This window comes from Mus caroli, chromosome 3 (genome assembly GCF_900094665.2).
Source record: "Mus caroli chromosome 3, CAROLI_EIJ_v1.1, whole genome shotgun sequence".
Classification (NCBI taxonomy): domain Eukaryota; kingdom Metazoa; phylum Chordata; class Mammalia; order Rodentia; family Muridae; genus Mus; species Mus caroli.
The window spans coordinates 114,337,181-114,347,155 of record NC_034572.1 but is presented as its reverse complement, the minus strand read 5'-3'; positions in this window follow the sequence as shown (position 1 = coordinate 114,347,155).

The window sequence follows — 9,975 nt, the reverse complement described above, 5'->3', positions numbered from 1 at the left end:
CCCTCTCCCTCTCCCTCTCCCTCTCTCTCCTCTCTCTTGGTTTTTCTTTACATAATCCAGGAGATGCTCTTGTCTCAGCATCCCAGGATTGAGACTGTAGGTGTAACAGGTGTATACTACCATGTGAGTTCCATTTTCACCACTTTTGACAAACTACATTTTCCAGTGACTTCTTAATTTTCAAATTAACCTTCGTGAAGCCATGCACTATATTTTCTTTTAAAAATATGATACCTGCAGTGATGGCATTTACACTCTCAAGTTTGTGATTCTTGCAGTGACACTGTTTACACTCCAGAGTTTTGTAATTTATCCTCTCTTTTAGATTGATGAATTGGGAGAATGTCCTCTCTGCAAAGGTTAATGACTCCGTGATACTCAGAGACAGCATGAGTCTAGGAGGCAAGGGTGTGTCTAATGTCCTTAGTAAAATGGTAAATGCTAATACCTCCAGGATGGCCCTTAAGGCTTGGGGAAAGAGCTCTGAAAACGTGAGTTCAAAAACCATGTAATTTTTAATATGCAAAATATAAGGATGCAGTATGAATTATATGAGAGGCTTCATGGATCTAAAAGAACAAAGGCAGCTGTACTATGAGCCAGCTTGTTAGAAAGAATTAAGGAAGGAGACAAAAAGATTTAGGTGATCATAGGGCAAAATCCCACCCAGATAAGTTTATTGTTTGTGCTTACAAAGGCAGGCAGACTCCTGAGTTCAAGGTCAGCCTGAAAGAAGAGCTAGTTTAGGCCCAGACATGGTAGGAATGGTGATCTCTGAGTCAGATCCCACCCAACTAGCTTATTGTTTGAGTTTACAGAGGCAGGCAGATTTCTGAATTCATTGCTGTTTAAAAAAAATGTACTTGTCTTTTTTTAAGAATAAAGGGGCTAAGGTCATAAAATGCTGATTCATGGGATAATAAATAAGGAACCTGGGGAAAAGATTGAATTGATATGAAAGTAGAAGCCTGGGCTTTGGTCTGCAAGAGCTAAGCTATCTAAACGAGCTATCTGGAGAGCTGTCTTGAGCAGAACATGGTTGATTTTGAGTTGTTCTTTCACCATGCCCAAACACCTCTGATCAAGCCAAGGCTGGTCCTTGGCATAGTATAATTATTAAGCATACAAAATCTTCAAATTATAAATATATGGCCATATAACTGGATATATATAAAGTAAGTTTACTTTCTTTTTCAATTTAACACTACAAAATGTTTTTCCATTGTAATGATCTTTTAAAATATACTTTGTCTAATATTAGAGTGTTTATCGGGCATGGTTTGTGTGTGTGTGGCAGGGGTGGGTGCACCCGTATGTTCAAGTGTGAGGGTCAAAGGTTCATGAACGTTGTCTTCTTCTACGTTATGCATGAGGCCATGTTTTTAGCTAAACTAGGAACACTACAATTCAACCAGTCTAGCAAAGACAGCTTGTTCTGTGGATCTCTAGTTTTAGCCTCCAGACTGTTGAGATTCTCAGCAGATCTCCATGACTGCCTGGCTTTTATGTGGATTCTAGAGATAACCCAAACTGGCATCTCCCTGCTTGTGTGACAAGAATTTGACAACTCCCCAGCCTAGTTATTAGATTTTTAAAGTTCATTTTCTTTGGTTCCCATTTATATGTTACACTGGGAAACTGTTGTACATTTTAGCACATATTTTGACTTTGTAGATGATTCTAAATATTAATGCTTGTTGTAGAAATAATTATACAGAAATAAAATAAAAAATCATTTTAATCAATCTAAAAATGTTAGCTTGCACATCAATTGATCTTACATTATTGATCACTCAGATTGTTAGTAATCAATACCAGTATGCACTCTAATGAAGTTACTGAGCTTGAAGGCTAAACAGATAAACGGTATCAAAACAAAACTTAAGTCACATACAATAGGGAAAATATCAAACTGGTGTTAGAAAAGAATACTAGTTATACTCTAGAAGGACATTTGACCCAATAATTTTCACTGGTGCAAGTTGCCCTGGAAGCACAGCTGGCTGAGGAACTTATAAGAACAACAAATTAAATTTAACTTGATGACCTCATTCAGTCAATCAAAAATGAGTAAGACATTTTTTAATAGGGAAAAATAAGAAGAAATACCAGTTAGGAGCATTTCATTCATTTAAATGTGGAACTGAAACTTGAAACAGGGTCTCAGTGGAATGCAATGGCTACAAACATTACCAGAGAGACAATAAAATAGTAGAGTGGTCTGAGGTGAAAGGACTCATAGCAGTGTACTTACTCATAGACTACTTAATCTAGTAGACATGGGTAGATTCCATCGAAAACCAAGCAACTTAATTTTGACATTTCCCACAATACTTTTAATTACTTTAGAGATATTTTCAAAAAACAGTGGGCTTTTGATAAAGCAATGTCTGATACTGAGTGACTTTGCTCCCCCTTCTTTTGTTTCTAATTTTTACTCATTTAGTTCAAGTAGAATAAAAACCAGCACGGCAAATATGAGCACAGAGAAACCCTAAAGAATGGTGACTGGTTATTATTGCTATTATCTAGATATTATCTAGAGCTATTCTGACCTGGTTAGTTTGGGGAATGATTTTTAAAATTTTTCATTGTTTGATTTTATTTTTTTAAGTGACGATATGGATTACTGCTTTAGCAAAATCTATAGTTATTCCCCCCCCCAGGCAGACAGCGCAATAGAACCATCCTCAGCTAGAAGAAGTGTTTTCTCCTCAACCTTCTCTAGATTACTTTCACAAAGAAACTTTATATTTTATCTTAAAAGAAGCTACTGACTGAATTATTCTTTGTCATGGTGAGCTTAATGTGATCAAGTTTTATTTGGGTTTTTGCTAATGAAGAGCGAATTCTTTTCTTAAGCCATGCCTAGCATTCAGTATCGCTCAGTGTAACCTTTCATATCCCAGCCTTCCCCGTTTCAAGTCAGGTCTGTCATCTCTTCTTCTTAGATCTACGAATAGACAGTGTCACCCAAAAGGACACTCTCTGAGGAGAGGATGGTGGTGGGGTGCTACAGGTTTGAAAGCTCGTCAGATTGACAGGCGTTCTGTGCACTTTGAGAGCCTTGAATTAAAATGCAGAGTATCCCATTTTGCGCTGGGAGATATGGGGGACTGGAAAAGCTGCTTCACAATTATTGAGCACCTGGTGTATGTCAGGCACAGTTGCAGCTACCATCTCATGTATGCAAATCTTTTTTCCGATGTGCATGTTGGGAAACTGAAACTTGGATAGGTTTTATATGAATGGTCTGTGTGTGTCTCAGGTGTCCACTCTCTTCTTGCTGCTGCCATGCAAGTGAGTGTTCCTATAAGTTTTTATTCACTTTCTAACATGCAATTTTATCTATGATGTGCTTGTGCCTATGGGTGTGTATAACTGTTTTCCCCCAAATTTGGGTATATATGTATAGAACCAAGAGGTTTAGGTCAAGTCTTCCACTACCATTCTCTACCTTTTTTTTTTTTTTTTTTTTTTTTTTTTGAGGCAGGGTCTCTTAGTGAACCATTCCTCACCTATTTGGCTAGACAAGTTGGCCACCAAGCCCCTGGTGGCTCGGCCTGCTGAGTGCTGGGACTCCAGGCACATTCTGTTTATATTTGAAATTTTTATTCTCATGTTGGCAAGGCAGTGAAGCTATCTCCTTAGGTATGCGCTTTTGAAACTAAAGCAAAGGCTTGCTATGGAAATAGCAAGTTCTTGCTACAACCTCTCTTCTAAGAATTGTTATAAAGGCAACAGAAACAGATATATCTACCTAGAATTGAAAGTTAATGGCAAAATGAAATGAAACCCCAAAAGAGTTAATTCCTTTAGCACTAATTAAGTGTAGTGTAGTGTGTATATGTGTGTTGTGTGTGTGTTTGTGTATGGTGTGTGTGTGTATGTTTGGGGGGGGGGGATTAAGTAGTGCTGTTTTATCCTGGCAAGAAACCTTTATAAAAAGGGACGATCTGTCACAGACTCCCAGAACACCATAATTAAAGTCTGAAACATGTTTCAGTCAAAGAAGAGGAGTGAACTGTTTAAATACCATCCCTTAGGAGATGGCATGGACACTGTGTGTTTTCAGACTGTGTTGATTTCATATCTTACTGCCTGCTTCTAAGTATTAGAATTAGAACCTTCCATTAAGAATTGCTAACATCTCCTATCTAGACCCTCTTTGCTTCACACAAAGAAGATGGAAGGTGTGCAGGTTGTATGGTGTATGTGCCGTGGCCAGAGCCTGGCCACAGGGATAATTTTTGCAACACAGGAGGGGTAATGAGCTCTTCTCTTGCTGAACATGTCTAATCTCAAAACCAATCATTTATATGCTCTGAGTAAGAGGCTGTGCTCTCACGGAAGAATACACAAGTAAATGAAAATACGTTGTCAAAGTATGCTCGCTCACATTTCATGTTTCATTTCCCAAGATTCAGTTAGTCACCACAAGCAGGTAGTGACACCTGGAACTCACACATGGAAGGTTCCTTTAGCAACAGTAGATTTCCCTTTGTAAATAATGGCATCACATGAATGCTCCTTCATGGCTCGGTTCATTATTTTCTCTGCTGTCATCATTAAACAATATTTTAGCTACACTAGGAAATCTACTGCCTAAAAAGCATAGCTAATTAGAAAAAAAATGTAGACATTGTCACATTCCATTTACATTTTTAATTTTTTAAATTTTGTTTGAGATTATAATATAACTACATCATTTTCTCATTCTCTTTCCTCCCTCCAAACACTTCCAAATACCTCTCCTTGCAGTCTTTCAAATTCACGGCCCCTTTCTTCATTATTTCTTATTCCAAGCATATGTGTGTATGTATATACATTTATATTTCTAAATATAACCTGCTCAGTCTGCACTCTGTTATTATATTTCCAGGGCAGACCATTTGGTGTTAGATAACCAGTTAGTGTGTTCTTTCCTGGGGAAGATTATTTCTCCCACTTTCAGAATTCCTTAGTAGCCTGTAAATTTTATCCAGGCATGGGGTATTATGATGTTTCCTTCTTCTGTTTTAGCATGTCTATTGGTATTGTCCATGTTTAGGACATATTTAGGCAGCCATGTTGGCAAGACTTCCTGGGTGTAGCTTCTTTTCTCTTTCTTTTCATGACACTGTGAGATCTACAGTTTTATTCAACTCATCATGATTCCTTCTTCTATTGTTATTATACAATGATTTATTGCTTATATTTTGGTCAACCTTGGGAATCTGTATGTAGACCCAGAGAGATTTATGAACAGGAATTTTCAAATTTTATTTTAAAAAAGTGTTAATTACAGTTTCTAGATAAAAATAGTGTCTAATATTTTTAAATGCTTTATTGTTTTCTATAAGGTACTACAGTATTTTTGAGGGCTATTCTTAATATGTTTCAACATGCTATGAAGAATGTTTTATAACTTTCCTGATTTTATATATGAAAGATCAAGTATGATAACTGACCCAAGGCCACAAAGAAGAAGGTTTTATACCCAGGTCTCTTAACCACAAACATCAAAATCTTTTTTCTGTGATGTACCTTATTCCCTCCAGAAAGACATAAATGGTACACTCAAGTGAACACCCCAGAAGACTTCCTAATGACTAGAAGGAAGTAGGGACTTTGACCCTAACATTGTTTTGGCAGTAGCAAAGAAGCAGTCTCTTGTCTATATGAATAGAATTCTAAGTAGCTTAAGCCAGTGATTGAGAGAAACACTTTGGTTTTGTGCTCCTCCCCTGTGCCATTTTAGGTGAACATGGTGCTACTGAATGACTCACTTGTGAAATGAGAGGAATGTCATCTTCATCACCTCATTCCCTCCTGGTTCTACAGCTCTTTAAAAATTTATTTTCAAGCTCATCACTCAACCATGTCCACCACAGTGCTTGCTCATGCTGTCCATTTTCCATTCTCAAAGGTTTGACACATTGTGGACATTGTGGTGCTAAATGGATCAAGAACACGAGCTGCCTTATACTTCCTTAGGTGATCCAGAAGCTCTGGCCTCTGGTACAATATTTTTTCATCCAAAAAGGTTTAGTTTCCTGTGATCTCAGTGGTATGCAACAATAAATCCTGAACTAGTTTGGCAGAAGCAGAGGGAAGTGGATGTCAAGTCCATTAATCACAGATGAAAAAAAAAATCCTCTGTGTTTGAATGTCAACCAGGCATTAGCTTTGTCTTGCATCTCAAAGTCTATTCAGATGGCCTCCTGATTAGAGGAGATATCTTAAAGCAGAAACTGCCCAGAGATATCTTAAAGCAGAAACTGGCCATTCAAGCACCACAATCCTGGTGATACTTTAGGCTGTGAGTAGCTGGTATTTTGATATAAGGAGAGGAACATGCAGTGTTGTACTCATAGCTAGCTGTCTGCTAGACTAAATCACATGCACAACTACTATAAATCCACCTGTTTGGTAAAAGATTTCTGTCCATTAAATGAGAAGTGTTTGAGGGTAATTTCAAATAGTCTGAAAATATCCACTTATGACTCAAGTACTTATTTAGTGTTTCTTTTGGGGGGGGGAGGGGATTTGCATAGAAATAAGTGAAATGGTGTCCACTTCTCATATTCTGGATAATAGGAAGTACTGAGAAATTCATCAAAATCATAGCTATCAAAAGTGATGTGCGTAAAAGTTGGCATTTGTGACTGTGTTAGGGATGGAGTACTGTCAACCACTAACCATTTGAAAGTTGCAAATGGCTATCCTTTTCAGAACTCCTGGTATAAAAGCACAGCTACACCATCAAGTACATTTACAACCTGTGAATCGCTAAAGACTTGGGAGGCAGCATCTTGTCCCAGGCAGATGCTGCCTGCATTTCTAGGCTCCCGGTGGCTTTCAGAAACATAGTCTGCTTCTTGAGAGAAGGAGAATAAAGACTCCAAAAAGACTGAAATTAGAGTGGCTTTGATATGAAATGCATCTTAAAAATGTACTTTAGTGCTGCTGTAAAAATGAGGCTATTGTGGTGTTTGTCATAATTCTGTTAAAAAATGAGGCTATTTGTACAATGATAGAGGCACCGACTGGGGAAGGAGAATGGGGAGCTATTGGGATGTTTGATGATATCCTCTGCCTTCCTGGGCACTGGGAAATTCCACAGTTGTCATTCACATTAGCAGAATGTAGAACATTAGCTGAGCAATGTAAGGTGCTCTCGAGGGAGGATTCAGGGCTACTCTGTCCATTTCATTAGCCTCCAGAGTGTCACGTTGCTAGAGGAATTAGTGTGCATGGAGGAAGGTGATGGAGATGCTGAGATTGTACAGTGTAAGACAGGCACATCCAAATGACAGGGATCCCAGAAGGCCTGGAGACAGCCCCTCTGGCCTCCTAATTCTGACACCTAGAGGGAAATATTTTTCAAAAGTATTACTATTTAAGAATTTCATATATGTATAATATAAAATGTGTTTATAACTCCTTCCCATCTTTCCCTTTCAACTTCACCCTGGATACACCCTAATAACCCCCACCCCAAGGCATAACGCCTTTTCCTCCTTAGAACTTCAGGATCTCGTCCCATTTAAAAATAACACTTTATGTTCAGTCAGTGCTTCCAATATGTGCATGGGCATACTCCTTACTCTGTGTTGGAATTCAGATTGTTGTGTCTGGAAGACAGCATTGAGCATCATCCCTCTCTGTTCTCCAGCTCTTACATCCTTCCTCATCCTCTTCCTTGATGTTCCCTGAGTCTTGGTGAAGTAGGAGGGTTGGATGGTAAAGAAGCCCTGTCTTGTTTATTGTTGTTGTTGTTGTTGTTGTTGTTGTAATGTTGTCTCCCTAGGCCAGAGCTCTACCACTGACCTAAATCCCCAACTCCAAGATGTCCCATTTAGGGCCGAGCAACTCCTGTCACTTCACTTAGTCTCAACACTTTGGCTCACAATTTTTCTTTTCTTGTTTTGCATATGCCAATGCAAATATGGTCACTTTAAACTCAGCCTGGCCTCGAAACCATTCTCAGCCCTCTCCTCCTCCTCCATGTTCATCCTTAGAAGAAATGTTCAGAAAGAGAGAGGATGAAAAGGCCCACTTGCTCATAGCTGGCCCGGTCTTATAGGTGCCTCTAATAAACAGATTCTTTCTCTCATCAATCTTAACTTCTATTTTGTTCAGAAGTCTATTTTAAAATTCTAATGTTTAATCCTATACCTAAAGTCCCCAGGTTTGAACATGAATGGTATACTTATGAATATATTCTATGGGACATTCAATATTCTTATATTTACTTAAAAATAGGCCATATTAAATAACTTCAAAATTGCTTTGCACATTGAATCCTAGAGGACACTGGCATTTTAATTACATGCATCACCAAATTTTTTTTCATATTCTACTATCCATAGGAGCAATAGGTAGGATTGTCTTCAGGGCCAGGAGACCTTGTTGAGAGTGGGTGACAATGCCATGTGTCATCCCAATGGCCATTAGTGAAACATGAGACTGCACAAGGGAGAAAGGCTCAGCCTGAAGCTGGGTCCACACCATCCTCCAAGGAGTCTCATTCCAGGGAGACCTTCTGCTTTGTCTTAGGTTTGAACTTTATATTTAGGTTTTTATTACTAAGAAACGATTTTGTTATCCCTCTATTCAGATAAGTAAAGAGTGGCTTAGCGCGGGAGTCACTCTAGTCAGTGTTTGGCAGAAACCTGCTGTGATTGATGTTGAAGCCACAGAGCTAACTTTCCCCTAAATCACATGTGTGTTCATAGGTATGCACATGTGTGTATGTGCATATGAAGGCCAGATTCAACCTCAGCTGTGGCTTGATTCTATCCATATTAGTTTTTGTTTTTGTTTTGAGGGAGGTCTCTCATGAGGTTGAGACAGTGTCTCTCACTAGCCTGGAGTTCACCAAATAAGCTTGTCTGGCTCGCCAGAGAGTACGGGAGATGTCCCCGCTAATACCCACCCAGTGTGAGCACTGGAAGCCTCTCATCACCATACTCTGGGAACTGAACCCAGGCTCTCATGCTTGCAAGACAAGCACTTTACTCACGGAGCCACTCCTCCACCCCTTTCCTAAATCTTCAACAACAACAACAACAACACAACAGCAACAATAGCATCAGTAAAAATCACTAATTTTGAATTTCAAGGAAAACATGGATATAGAAACAAGAATAATATCAGAACTATCGGGGTGGTGTTAGGCATTTCAAAGACAGGCTTGCTGAGATTCTGCCACTGACTTCATGTTCCACAAATAACAGCTGGTGTATGAGTCACAATATCAAAAGCCTTCTGGCACAATGCCTGATGCAAAAATTGTGCCATTTTAGATAATGTTTGCCCCAGTGTGGGCTGAGTACAGCCAGAGGCCTGGAAGGACCCGAGGGTCTGCTGGTGCTGGTGATGACCTCAGGTGCTGGAGAGACCCAAGGACATGTTATTGAGTCTCCTCATCCTTTGCCTATGCCTCTTTTCAGCCTGTTTCCCTAGTCGGGATTCATGGTGATGAAAAATTCTCAGAAGAATAATTTTCCATTTGGGTTCCAATTGTGTACTGACACGAGGATCATTAAACAATGCACTCATTAAAGAGAACCAAAATATGATTGTCATGGGTTACTGCATCCATTTCTCATGCTGCCAAGGGAGGCCCTGGGCTGATTCAAAGGGTGCAGAATTTCCTTGTCATTTTCGTTGTCATCACTAATGGTACATAAGAAGAATCTGGACATCTGCTGAACTGAAAACAAGTGCCAGGAGGTGGCTATGATCTGAGGAAGGATGGATGGAGCAGATCTTCCATTCTAGAGAAAGGCTGTCATAGCGTGGCAGTGATTTCCTTCATTCTGAATTTAGTCTCCAGTAAGGTTTTTATCATGGAGCTTGCTTTTTTTCTTTTTTCTCCCCCCTCCCCTTTTTTTTTCTGATAGAAGCATTTTGTGGAGCAACCACAATAAAGTCATTCATTTTGATGGAATGCTGGTGACTGAGTTGAGGGATTCTAGCCACCACCCC